The 13,404-nt window shown below is 42.4% G+C and overlaps 1 long non-coding RNA gene across 2 annotated transcripts in view; it reads left to right on the top strand.

Moving 5' to 3' along the window:
* LOC115859606 (uncharacterized) overlaps positions 1–6,296 on the top strand; it is a 33,823-nt gene extending 27,527 nt beyond the window's left edge. The window contains exons 2-4 of one of the 2 annotated variants that reach the window (XR_009559587.1): positions 3,829–3,902; positions 4,829–4,929; positions 6,205–6,291. This is a non-coding gene — a long non-coding RNA (uncharacterized lncRNA). Of the gene's footprint in view, positions 1–3,828; positions 3,903–4,828 lie in introns of both variants that reach the window. The other variant, XR_009559586.1, reaches the window with a different exon arrangement.
* The last annotated feature ends 7,108 nt before the right edge of the window (positions 6,297–13,404 follow it).

Genomic DNA, 13,404 nt, shown 5'->3' with positions numbered 1-13,404 from the left:
ATGACTAATGATGTTGAAGATCTTTTCATGTGCGTATTGAACATTTATGTATCGTCTTATGAGACATGTCTATTCAAATCCTTGGCCTATTTTTAAATTGTGGTTTTATATGTTCTGGATATTAGACCCTTATCAGATATATGATTTGCAAATATTTTCTCCCATTCTTTGGCTTGTCTTTTTACTTTATTCATAGTGTCTTTGAAGCATAAAAGTTTTCAATTTTGATGAAGTCCGACTTGTCGATTTTTTGCCTTTGGTTGCTTGTGTTATTGGTGTCACATATAAGAAACCATTACCCAATCCAGGGTCATGAAAATTTACACCTATGTTTCCTTCTAAGAGTTTTATAATGTTAGTTCTTATATTTAGGTTTTTGGTCATTTTGAGTTAATTTTTGTACATGGTATGAGCTAGGAGTCCAATTTCATTCTCTTTCATGTGGATATACACTTGTCCTAGTACCATTTGTTAAAAGACTATTCTTTAACATTCCCATTTATCATTGCAACAAGAAGAAAAAAATACCTAGGAATAAACCTACCTAGGGAGACAAAAGACCTGTATGCAGAAAACTATAAGACACTGATGAAAGAAATTAAAGATGACACAAACAGATGGAGAGATATACCATGTTCTTGGATTGGAAGAATCAATATTGTGAAAATGACTATACTACCCAAAGCAATCTACAGATTCAATGCAATCCCTATCAAATTACCAATGGCATTTTTTAGAGAACGAGAACAAAAAATCTTGAAATTTGTATGGAGACACAAAAGACCCCGAATGGCCAATGCAGTCTTGAGGGAAAAAAATGGAGCTGGAGGAATCAGACTCCCTGACTTCAGACTATACTACAAAGCGGCAGTAATCAAGACAATATGGTACTGGCACAAAAACAGAAACATAGATCAATGGAACAGGATAGAAAGCCCAGAGATAAACCCACTCACCTATGGTCAACTAATCTATGAAAAAGGAGGCAAGGATATACAAGGGAGAAAGGACAGTCTCTTCAATAAGTGGTGCTGGGAAAACTGGACAGCTACATGTAAAAGAATGAAATTAGAACACTCTCTAACACCATACACAAAAATAAACTCAAAATGGATTACAGACCTAACTGTAAGACCGGACACTATAAAACTCTTAGAGGAAAACATAGGAAGAACACTCTTTGACATAAATCACAGCAAGATCTTTTTTGATCCACCTCCTAGAGTAATGGAAATAAAAACAAAAATCAAGAAATGGGACCTAATGAAACTTCAAAGCTTTTGCAAAGCAAAGGAAACTACGAACAAGATGAAAAGACAACCTTCAGAATGGGAGAAAATATTTGCAAATGAATCAACGGACAAAGGATTAAACTCCAAAATATATAAACAGCTCATGCAGCTCAATAAAAAAAAAAAAAGAAAAAAACCCAATCCAAAAATGGGCAGAAGACCTAAATAGACATTTCTCCAAAGAAGACATACAGATGGCCAAGAAGCACATGAAAACTTGCTCAGCATCACTAATTATTAGAGCAATGCAAATCAAAACTACGATGAGGTATCACCTCACACCAGTTAGAATGGGCATCATCAGAAAATCTACAAACAACAAATGCTGCAGAGGGTGTGGAGGAAAGGGAACCCTCTTTCACTATTGTTGGGAATGTATATTGATACAGCCACTATGGAGAACAGTATGGAGGTTCCTTAAAAAACTAAAAATAGAACTCCCATATGACCCAGCAATCCCACTACTGGGCATATACCCTGAGAAAACCATAAATCAAAAAGACACATGCACCCCAGTGTTCATTGCAGCACTATTTACAATAGCCAGGTCATGGAAGCAACCTAAATGCCCATTGACAGAGGAATGGATATAGAAGAAGTGGTACATTTATACAATGGAATATTACTCAGCCATAAAAAGGAACGAAATTGGGTCATTTGTAGAGACGTGGATGGATCTACAGACTGTCATACAGAGTGAAGTAAGTCAGAAAGAAAAACAAATATCGTATATCAAGGCATATATGTGGAACCTAGAAAAATGGTACAGATGAACCGGTTTGCAGGGCAGAAATAGAGAACAAACGTATGGACACGAAGCGGGGAAAGCAGTGGGGGGTGGGGATGGTGGTGTGATGAATTGGGCGATTGGGATTGACATGTATACACTGATGTGTATAAAATTGATGACTAACAAGGACCTGCTGTATAAACAAATAAATAAAATAAAATTCTAAAATTAAAAAAAAAAGACTACTCTTTCCCCTATTGAATTGTCTTGACATCCTTGTCCAAATCAATTGGCTGTAAATGTAAGAGTTTACTTCTATACCTTCAATTCTATTCCACAAATCTATATGTCTATCCTTATTCTAGTACTACACTGTCGTTATTACTGTAGCTTTGCAGTTTTGAAATCATGAAGTATGTCTTCTAACTTTGCCCTTCTTTTTCAAGATTGTTTTGGGTATCCTGGGTCCCTTGCATTTCCATATTAGTTTTAGTATGTTCATCGATTTCTGTAAAAAAAAGCCAGGTGGGTTGTTGCTAGGGATTGTGTTGGATCTGTAAATCAATTTGGGAAGTGTGACCATCTTAACAGTATTAATCCAGTTCACAAACATGGGATATCTTTCCACGTATTTAGATCTTCAATTTTCTTCAACAATGTTTTAAAATTTTCAGTCTTGCACTTCCTTTGCTAACTTGTTCCTGAGTATTTTATTCTTTTTGATGTTATTATAACTAGAATTGTTTCTTAATTTCATTTTTGATTTTTCATTGTTAGTGTATAAAAATGCAATGGATTTTTTATGATCCCACAAAATTTTAAAGTCTGTGTTTTTCCCTACAAAATCAGGAATCGTCATTTTCAATAAATATTTTCTGCATCCTAAGGCATGAGATTCTTTGAGGCCTGTTACAGAGCACTCAAAGCTTGCTGCTGTTTCTGAGACAAAACAGGCGAAAAAAACATCTGGTGTTGGGAAGTGAAGCGTGTATGGTTTCCTTAGCATAGATAAGGCAGGTTTATAGGGAGTCACGAACTTTAAAAAATGAGAAGTCTTTGAGCATCAAACATAGATCTGAGGGTGCTACAAATAGGTTATAAAATGAAATATTAAGATCCAAGAGCTGGTGGTATAATAAGGGCAAAAGAAATGCATGTTAAAAACAACAACACATAAAAACCCTCTCGGAGAAAATGAGTATATGCATTCTAGTACCAGCTTTGGTCATTGGCTATGAAATTTAGAGCTTGGAGGGATCGTAGAATCATCCAGTCTGCTCCTCTGAATTTACAGATGAGAAAACTGGGTCTAGAAAATTGTAGTGTGGGGTAGTATAAGGGAGGAAAAAGCCAAGGGTTTGGAAACAAATGACCAAAGTCATCACTCCTAGGAGACCTCAGGAGGGGTTACTTAGTCTCTGTCAACTTCAGTTCTTTCTCTGTAAAAGGGGAAAAATGCCTGCATTTTAGGGTGGTTTTAAGAACAGTTATTCAATGAGTTATAGTCTTTCCCAGCACCATGTGCCAGGCTCTGTGCTTGGTGCTGAGGACAGAGTGGAGAACAAGAGAAACAGCCCGTGACCACCAGAAGAGTACATTTAGGGTGAAGATGAAACGAGATAACAGGGCACAAGGCTCAGCATTGTGTTTCTCTGTCTCATTCCAAGTTCCAGTTAAATTTCCCAAGGGCAGGGGGCTTAGTGTCTTCATTTTTGAGTCCTGAGTGCCGAGTACAGTACCTGACACACTGAAGGTGCTCGGTAAGTGTTTATTGAACTAAATAATTTTTTTTCTTCTTACCCCTAGGAAAAGGAGAACTTTAGACACAAAAGGGGAGAACAACGTTTGCCAGGCGAGAAGGCAGAGCATTTCAGGAGGAGGTAACGACCAACATGGAGCTTGGCGTAAGACCAGGTCCTGGGCCAAAAGAAAAGGCAAATATTATCAGTTGAGCCAGGGATTATTTTATTTTATTTTTAAAAGAAAGCTTTTCTCTTGATAAGTTAAAATGAAAACAAACAACAACAAAAAAAACCTCTGTGGTCCCTTTTCCCTTCTAGTGACATCCACATACAAATGTCTTTTCTCACCAAATAAATCAGTTATTCTTAGCCAGCAAGGCTAAGTTTTAAAATAGAAGTAAATGCAATTTGTGTCAATATTACTCTGAGCGAAAACTAAAAGCATTTCTGTGCATACCATTAGAAGTTTAAGCCCACCCAAACTGGGATGGTAAGAACGATGAGGGCAATCTACTGTAATTACAGGGAGAAGGGAATAACTTCAGGCTCTGGATCAGGAATTCAGGCCCGTGGGCATCACTGTAGATTTCTACATTGGGAGGACCCCTCGTTCTTCCTTCTGGGTCCACAATAGCTTGAGGCATGCAGTCCTGCTGGGAGGGGAGATAGGGAGCAGGAACCAGGCAGAGACCACCAGAGCAGCTGATTCCCGTGAGCCGTGTGTCACGCATTAGATAGAGCCAGCCAGCTCCCTGGTCTCTCCTTGCCTCACTAAACCAGCCCTCTTCAGACCTTATGATAGAAAGCAAAAGAGTTGGTGTTGAAAAACATACCCAGATGGAAAGCTAAAGGGCTGGATTTGGAGTCCAGTTCTGCTTCTCACTGGGGTACAGTCTTGATGGGGGCACCTCAACTCTCTGAATTTCAGTTCCCTCATTTGTAAAATGAGAAGCCGGCCCTAGATCAGGCATGGTAAATACCCAAGGGGCGCGCTCCTTTACCGCAGCTCATCCATGCCAGACATTGCTAATCGATCACCCACCATCACTTCCTTTCCCACCCAGCTGCCTGAGACTCCTTCACAGACATGCTACAGGGAGCCAACACCAAGCATTGGAACAAGTGCAGGATACAACCTACTTTCCGTCCTCCACCAGACAGTTGGGTAAGGCCTTTCTACCCTGACATTATGTGATTCTAAATCACTTTCTGTAGGCTTGCTCAGACTTCCTATTAAACTTGTCATAAGGGAGAAACTGATGATTCCGTGAAGTCAAGAAACAGCCCATGGTAGCTCTACACAAATGCGAGTGTTGTGAATACTAGCATTTCTGTGAGTCCTCCCGACAAAGCTATCACACAGTCAGGGCTTTCAAGCTGCTGAGGGAACTCCCTGCTGAGCTTGGTCCAAGATGGTCCCTGGGGATGGATTAGGGCAGACAGGGAGAAGGAATTTGAAAGGTTTTTTTTCTGGAATATAAACTTCTATTTCTATGCCAGGATTAATTCCATTCCATACAAGAATGGCTAGGGCAGTGTTGCTAGGAAATTAGCAGCTGTTTGTCTGGATGATTTTGGACAGGAATGTGTCACTTGTGCAATGCAAACAGGGAAGGGCTTTGAAGTGTGAGAAACTGGTCTCTGTCCAGTGCTGTTTAAGGAAACACAGCGCAGGACATTTTAGACAGAGCCAAGGTGGAGAATCTTTCCCAATGTGATCTAATTCCCTGGGGCAATGAGCACTGCCCCAGAGTCTCCTTCCATGTGCCCATCTGGTCGGTACTCATCCTCACAACTGCTGCCTAGCTTTCGATCCTGAGCCTGTCTGCTGGGCGCCTGGGGCCAGAGTGACCACTGAGCTGGAAGATGACGCCTCTTTAGAAATGAGCCCTGGAAGGCTAACTCACCCCCAAAGAATCCAGCCTTTGGAACTGTAAAGTGGAGCCCTCAAGAATACCCCGACCCTCCGATGATTCCACTATCTAGAGTTTAAAGACAGGCAAAGCTAATCTATTTTATTAGAGATCAGAATAGTACTGACCTTTAGGGAAGAGGGAAGGAGGAGTGATTGAGAAGTATCTTAAGGAAGCCTTCTGAGGTTCTGGTTATATTGTATATGTTGGGCACACTTATATTTTCACCTTGCAATAACTCACTGAATTGTACACTCATGACTTTTCTATGTGTATGCTACACTTCAATAACTTTTAAGTATCTAAAAAAAAAAAAAAGAGAGAGAGAGAGAGAATACCCTGACCCATCTCTAGCCTCACCTCACTCCTGCCACTCTGCATTCTCCTCCCCTGGTTTATTTTTGTCTATAACGTTCACCTCTAGTTAACATCCATTTCGTTTTCATGATTTATTATTTAGAGTCTCTCTCTCCTTTCTAGCATGGAAGCTGCATGAGGGCATGGATTTTTATCTGTTTTGTTCACAGCTATCTCTTCAGTACGTAGAACAGTCTCTGGAACATAAGAGGCACCCAGTAAATATTTGTTAAATGACCAAATGCACTCATCTATTCCATATTTTATTCAACCAGAAAACTGGATTTGTTTCATCTAAGAAAATTTTTATAGAATACCTTCTGAATGCCTGGAATTATTCCCTGTTTGGGGTTGGGGTCTGGGAAAAGTTTGAGGAGAAAAACAAAACAATGCAAGTGCTCTCTTCATTGTTTATGTATGTCTCAAATCACCCTTTTGAGGTAAGTAGCCTTATCTTGGTTTTTCAGAGGAAGAAATGGAGGTTCATAGAAAGTAATTTTCCCAAACCACATAGCCACTAAGTGGTAAAGGCTGGACCTTTTAAAAAATATACAAATGCCACCTACAGCAGCTGTCACTGGCCCTCCTTTCTTCTCTTATTGTCTCTCCAGTTAGCTGCTTTCCAGAGTGGCAAAGATGTTCTAACACTCAGGTTTTGACACAACTCCCTCAGAGAACAGAATTTAGTGTAAACAACTGCAAACTTCTTTTTTTAAAAATCTGCCTTGGTTTGAGATTTCTACGACTATAAGCTCTAAAAAGCAGAGTGATGCATCATGACACTCACAGGATGACAGAATGTGCCTGGAGAGGGGACATTTAAGTTTAGAACCGAATTTCCCAAGCAACGACAAAGGTTCTGGAACCTCCCAGAATATTCTCGGTAGGAGTCCCACTGGATTTGCCATCTCATTTTTAGGGCATTCTTGGTTTGCACCATAAGTGAAAATCGAATCCATTTCCCGTCAAGTTTAGGCTTAGAGATTCTTAGTGATATACTCCCCTTTCCAGGCCCCCAGGAATTTAGCCTTCTAATCCCCAGACTGCAGACTGGGAACACTTAGAAATTCTTACGATTGAGAAACTGAGGACTCTACATAAACCCCTCAGCAGTCAGGAAACATCCTGTGGGTGGGTTAGATCATGAGATCTCTCTGAAGGAAGTTTAACTCCTAGTTCCAAGAAAATGCCTGTTTATTTTTTCATATTACGGGGTCACTGGATGTCCGGGGTGTCAACTGAAAAATAATGTCCGACCTAAAAGTTGACAATTATGTTTTATCTGGGGCATTACTGAGAACTATAGCCCGGGATGGCAGCCTCTCAGATAGCCCTGAGGGACTGTTCCAAAGAGGTAAGGGAGGAGCCAGGATATATAGGAGTTTTTGCTAGAAACAAAAACAAACAAACAAAATCCCTGTGTAGTTGAACATCAAAAGATTACTGCTGGGCTTCCCTGGTGGCGCAGTGGTTGAGAGTCCGCCTGCCGATGCGGGGGACACGGGTTCGTGCCCCGGTCCGGGAAGATCCCACATGCCGCGGAGTGGCTGGGCCCGTGAGCCATGGCCGCTGAGCCTGCACATCCAGAGCCTGTGCTCCGCAACGGGAGAGGCCACAACAGTGAGAGGCCCGCGTACCGCAAAAAAAAAAAGATTACTGCTAATCACAAAAAACCCCAGACATCTCAAGTTAATGATTTTAGTGCTTTTCTGTGTATGAGAAGATACAAAAGTCTGGGCTCATTGAAATTATTCCTTCCATATGCATCTTAACTAGGGCCAGTATCCAGTTTTTCTCCATCTGAAATTCCCCTCAGAATGCACTATTGGGTCAGCTGCAGTGGCTGATGCCTTTATGGCCGCAACAACCTTTGTTTACTGAAATGGCAGGTGACATTTGTCCACAGGGACAGTGGTGCCACTCATCATGTACAGGAGGGTAAGGCAGGCCAGTGGGTTTCACTGCAAGTAAATATCTTTCTAGAAAGTATTTAAATAATAAAATTTCTTCCAATAGAGTTTCTCCTATACCTTATTTATGTTAGTTTATTTTCTTTAGCTACTCAGTTTGTGAAATATCAATCATTTTAAAACTTTTTTTGCTGTTAATTTCCTTTGCTATGCTCTCAGGCAAAAACCACATCTGTTGCAGAAAGAGCCTAGATTTTGCTCATACTCTGATAAAATATGCACCTCTTTAGGCTTGATAGGAAGGAGTCAACAGCACTGTTGTAAATGCCATCATGTCCTGATAGCCCCAGCCTGGGGACCCAAAACCTGGCAGGACCAGAAAGTGACAGATGAAAAGGTGCTCAACATCATTAGGAAAATACAAATCAACACCACAATGAGATACCACTTCATACACACTAGGATGGCTAAAATAAAAGAGACATTATACAGAAAAGTATTGGTGAAGATGTGGAGAAATTGAAATTCTCACACATTGCTAGTGGGAGTGTAAAATGGTGAAGTTGCTTCGGAAAACAGTTCTTAAAAAAATCTGACATTGAGTTACCATATGGACCAAGCAACTCTACTCCTAGGTATATACTCGAGAGAAATGAAAGCATCAGTCTACACAAATATGTGTACACAAATTTCATTGCGGCATGGTTCATAATAGCCAGAAAAGTGAAACAACCTAAATGCCTATCGACTGATGAACGGGTAAACTCAATGTGATATACCCATACAATAGACGGTTACTTAGCTGGGAAAAAAACCACAAAACTACTGATACATGCTACAAAATGGATGAGCCTTGAAAGCAGGCTAAATGAAAGAAGCCTATAGGCCATATATTGTGAGGTCCAGAAGAGACAAGTCCATAGAAACAAAAAGGAGATTAGTGGTTGCCAGGGGCTGGGAGGAGAAGAGACTGCGGAGTGACTGTAATGGGTATATTTTTCTTTCTCGGTGGATAGTGATGAAAATATTCTGGAATTAGGTAGTGGAGACGATTGCACAACTTTGCCAATATACTAAACAACACTGAATTGCACACTTTAAAATGTTGAGTTTTATGGTATGTGAATTATATCTCAATTAAAGAATCTGGTGGTGGGAGATATATCAAAAGAAAGTAATAGGGAAAAATCAATAGTACTGTTAAATTACTCTCTTTGTGTCCATTGCAAGAGCTCAGTGGATTCTTTTCTAAACACAGCACACTGAAGAGTATGAAATTATGAATCAGGGAAGAGTACATTATTCTTTACTCCCATTTTTCTCTCTGTAGCACATCACACCTTGCCCTGTTCCTGGATGCCCATGTTTGTCTTATAGTCCAGGGTTTCTCAAAGTGTCACTTCGTTCCCGTTGCATCAAAAATCTCTTGTAGTGCTTGTGAAAAATTCACAAAAATTCAGTGGGGTTCACTGAAACAGAAACTCTATGTGTATGACTCTGGACTTGGCATTTTTAACAAGTCATCTAGCTATAAAAACAATACTATTATTAATAATAGCTTTTACCTATAGAATACTATGTGCAGGCACTATTCCAAGTACTTGACATTAATTAACTCATTTATTCCTCAGTACAATCTATGATTGGGTACTCTTATTACCCCCCATCTTACAGATGAATAAACTGAGGTACAAAGAGATGAAGAAACTTTCCCAAAGGCACATAACTAGTAAGTAATAGAGTCTGGAGTCAAATGCAGGCAGTCTGGCTTCAGATTTCAAGCTCTTAATCACTTCACAATACTGTCTGCTATGGTTAGAATGTTTGTGTCCCCCCAAATTCATATGTTGAAATCCTAACCCCCAAATGTGATGGTATTAGGAGGTGGGGGCTTTGGGAGGTGCTTAGGTCATGAGGGTGGAGCCTCATGACTGGGATTAGTGCCTTTATAAAAGAGGTTCCAGAGGGATCCCTAGCCCCTTCTACCATGTGAAGACAGAGAGAAGGTACCAGCTATGAACCAGGAAGAGAGCGCTCAACAGAACGTGACCATGCTGACACCTTGATCTTGGACTTCCCTTCCCAGCCTCCAGAACCATGAGAAATAAATTTATGGTGTTTATAAGCTACCAGATATGTGGTATTTTGTTACTGCAGCCCAAGTGAACTAAGATAGCACCTCTTCTCCCCACTGATTGTTATGCTTAAATTTGAGACTCACTGTTACAATTATTATTTAATATACATCACTTTCATCTGCAAAGTAAATATCTATATTTCTACCTTTGACGTGAACATTTACAAAAATAAATTTTCTTAAAGGGAATGCCAAACTGGGTTGTGAGATTGTAAATTTGGAAACGGGGACATGAGAGGCTATAGTCTTGGACAAGGGGCCATGCCCACCCCTCCTGCCCCCTCATTAGTTAACTCCAGTGAAGCCAACTGCCTAGAGAAGAGGCCTGGCTCCTGCAGAAGAAACCTGGCCTGGATTCCATTCCCGAAGCCTGAGCCAACCTTCCCCCACGATGTTTCTGACTCAGAGACAAGGAGAGGAGACTTGCCTGAGGGTGACACATTGCTCTTGTCACAGAGCTGGGTCAGGCCTGTTTGGAAGCCCTGGCCGGCTTTGTGCTGCCTACTGATGGCCCTGACCACTTCAGGCTGGAACTGGGTCTGCAGCTTCTGACTGGCCAGAGTTACCCACCATGTGCCCAAGGGCCACGGCTGTTTCCACATCATGTGGGACGTTCTGTGACAGCTCTCTCGGGGGCCTGCGGTGTGGGATAGTGGAAAAAGCACAGGTACAGGGTCTGGATCTGCCCCTGGGGTGGGCACATTGGTCCTGCAGACTCTGACATAGATCCTTCACCTATGAAGAGAGATCATCGTTCCCAGATGACTGGTCACAATGACATCGGTGACACTGCTTCCTAAGGTATTATGTTAGCATCATCACTGACGCTAATCGCCAATCTTTAACTCCCAGCCTGGCCTCCCTCATCCAAAAAGGGTTGGCGTTCACTCATTCAACAAATATTAACTGAATGAATGTGTGACTTCCTTTGTAGACAACATGCAGAATTGCAAAGCGGCTAACAGGCATCTCAAATTTAACGTCATCTCACAGTCAGAGTCATAGTGGAACTCTTCATTTCTCCCCCCAGCCTGGCCCTCTTCCAGTTTGCCCCATCTTGTAACCTGTGCCAACATCCATTCAGTTGCTCAAGCCAAAACCTAGGAGTCATCCCTGACTTTCCTCCTCCTTCATGCCGTCCGTCAGCCATGCCTTCAAACGACACCAGAGCCCCTCCCCCACTTGTACCATTTCTGTCTTCATTCCCTGTGACACGCCCCATCGCCCCGCCCCCGGCCATGCCAGTCTCCCTGCTTCTCTACAGGCCGTGCTGCACTCAGTAGTCAGGATGAACCACAGGCCACCACCACTCGCCTGCTGGGAAATAAAACCCAATGTTCTTGCCAGGCCAGCGAGACTCAACCTGGACCGCCCAGCCCCTTGCCCACCTCTCTGACCTTGTCCCCTACACGGCTCCCCCTTTCACTGCATCCCCGCCACACCAGCTCTCTACTTTCTGTCATCCCAAGGTAGCCTAGCTCGTTCCCATCTCAGGTCCTGACACTGGCTGCTCCCTCGGCCTGGAACTCTCCTTCCTCCTCCAAACATGGAGTGCCTCCTTCTCATCACCTTGGTTTCAGTTCAAAGAACATGTCCTCAGTGAAACCACCGTTCCTGTCCTGAATTACCTTCTCCTCCTTTATCCATTCTAGTTTCTTCACAGCCCCTGCTGCAATTTGAATTTATCTGGTGTGTTTACTTCCATGTCAAGTTGTGTCATTTTCCTCAACGGTGACAGAAGCTTCTCGGGGCCAGAGGCTGGCTGGTTATCCCCAGCTCCTAAAGCCCACACATAACGGGCTCTCAATAAGGATTTCTTAAGTGCATGACGTGATGTCACTGCTACAGCACTGGTTTCAATGTATTTGACTTGTTCTAAGAAGAATATAGGAGGTTTATAGAACTGAAAATAACAAGATTTGTTAAATACAGCCTAGGAAATTAGGTTTAAAAAAGGAGGGTGGGACGCTTTGGTGAATTCTTAGCTTTGCAGTGCCCCAGGGCTCTGTCCCTGGCTGCCCCTGCTCTACCTGCATTCACCCCAGTGGGCGTCTCCTCTAGTGTCCTGGCTCCAAACACCGTCAGATTGTTTACATCCAGCCAGAACTCAAGCTCGCTCATCCTCACTTGGTGTCTAACCAGCCCCTCAATCCTGGCATGTCCAAAACTGCTGCCCCATGTTCTACTACCTGGGAGGGCATGGAGCTCAAGGCAGCTCCAGCCTTCCAACAACTTCAGAGTCACCCTTAACTCCTCCCTTTCTTTCATACCTTCATTGCATCTGTCAACAAGTCCTATTAGCTCTACCTACAAAATATATCCAGAATACAACCCTTTCTCATCTGCTCCTACTACCAAGCTGGCTCAAGGCACCATCACCTCTGAATCCTTGTAATTGTCTCCTAATTGGTCTCCTGATTCTACTCTTGTCTCCTTTGTCTGATCTCATTAGTCAGAGTGACTTTTGTTTAACTGTTGTCTCTCCTCTGCTCAAAACCATCACACGGCTTTTCATCTGATGCAGTGTAAGGTCCAAGTACATCACAGCCTTCCAAAGCCCAACATGGTCCTGCTTCCGGATCTGTCTGACGACGTCACTACCGCACTCACTGGCCCCACTGCAGCCACACCAGCCTTCTTGCCATTTCTTCAATATGCCAGGCACACTCCTGCCTCGGGGATTTTGCACTTACTATTCCTTCCGTGTGGAACGTTCTTCCCCCAGGGATCCACACAGCACACTCCCTTGTCTCCTCAGGCTTTGCTCAAGTGGCATTTTCTCAGAAAATCCCTCCCAGATCCCTACTCTATGTAACATTCACCTCCTCCCACTCTCTTCGCCTTCCCTGATTTAGTTTCTACTTCTTTATCACCATCTAATATAATATTACATATATGTAATGCAGATATAATATTACATATGTGCCCGTATGTAATTTGTTTATCATGTATTCCCCTCACTGGAATGTAAGCTTCCTGGGGGTAGGAACTTTTGTCTGTTTTATTCAGGGTGGTATCCAGAAGAGTGCTTTTGGCATATAGAGAAATTTTCAGGTAATCTAGGAGATGGGGCTTTCCTGGAATATTGCGGAGGCTGTACCAATACAGCTTTGGAGGTTCCACTGTGGTCCATGTAAATGGCGCTCCTTGGAGTCATGCAGTGTACAGCCTGCACAACCGTATGAGGCATCCCTGTTTATGAGGCTGCTTATGTGTAGAGCCATAGGTTTTAGCCAGCAGCCAAAGCAGAGGAAGGTTTGCCATGTTTATGAAGGTTCCAGTGCCAGAAAAGGACACATAACATCTCACTCACTGCAGAAATA

Source organism: Globicephala melas, chromosome 1 (assembly GCF_963455315.2).
Source record: "Globicephala melas chromosome 1, mGloMel1.2, whole genome shotgun sequence".
NCBI lineage: Eukaryota > Metazoa > Chordata > Mammalia > Artiodactyla > Delphinidae > Globicephala > Globicephala melas.
The sequence above is the reverse complement of the archived record's forward strand: the minus strand, read 5'-3'. Positions and strand labels throughout refer to the sequence as shown.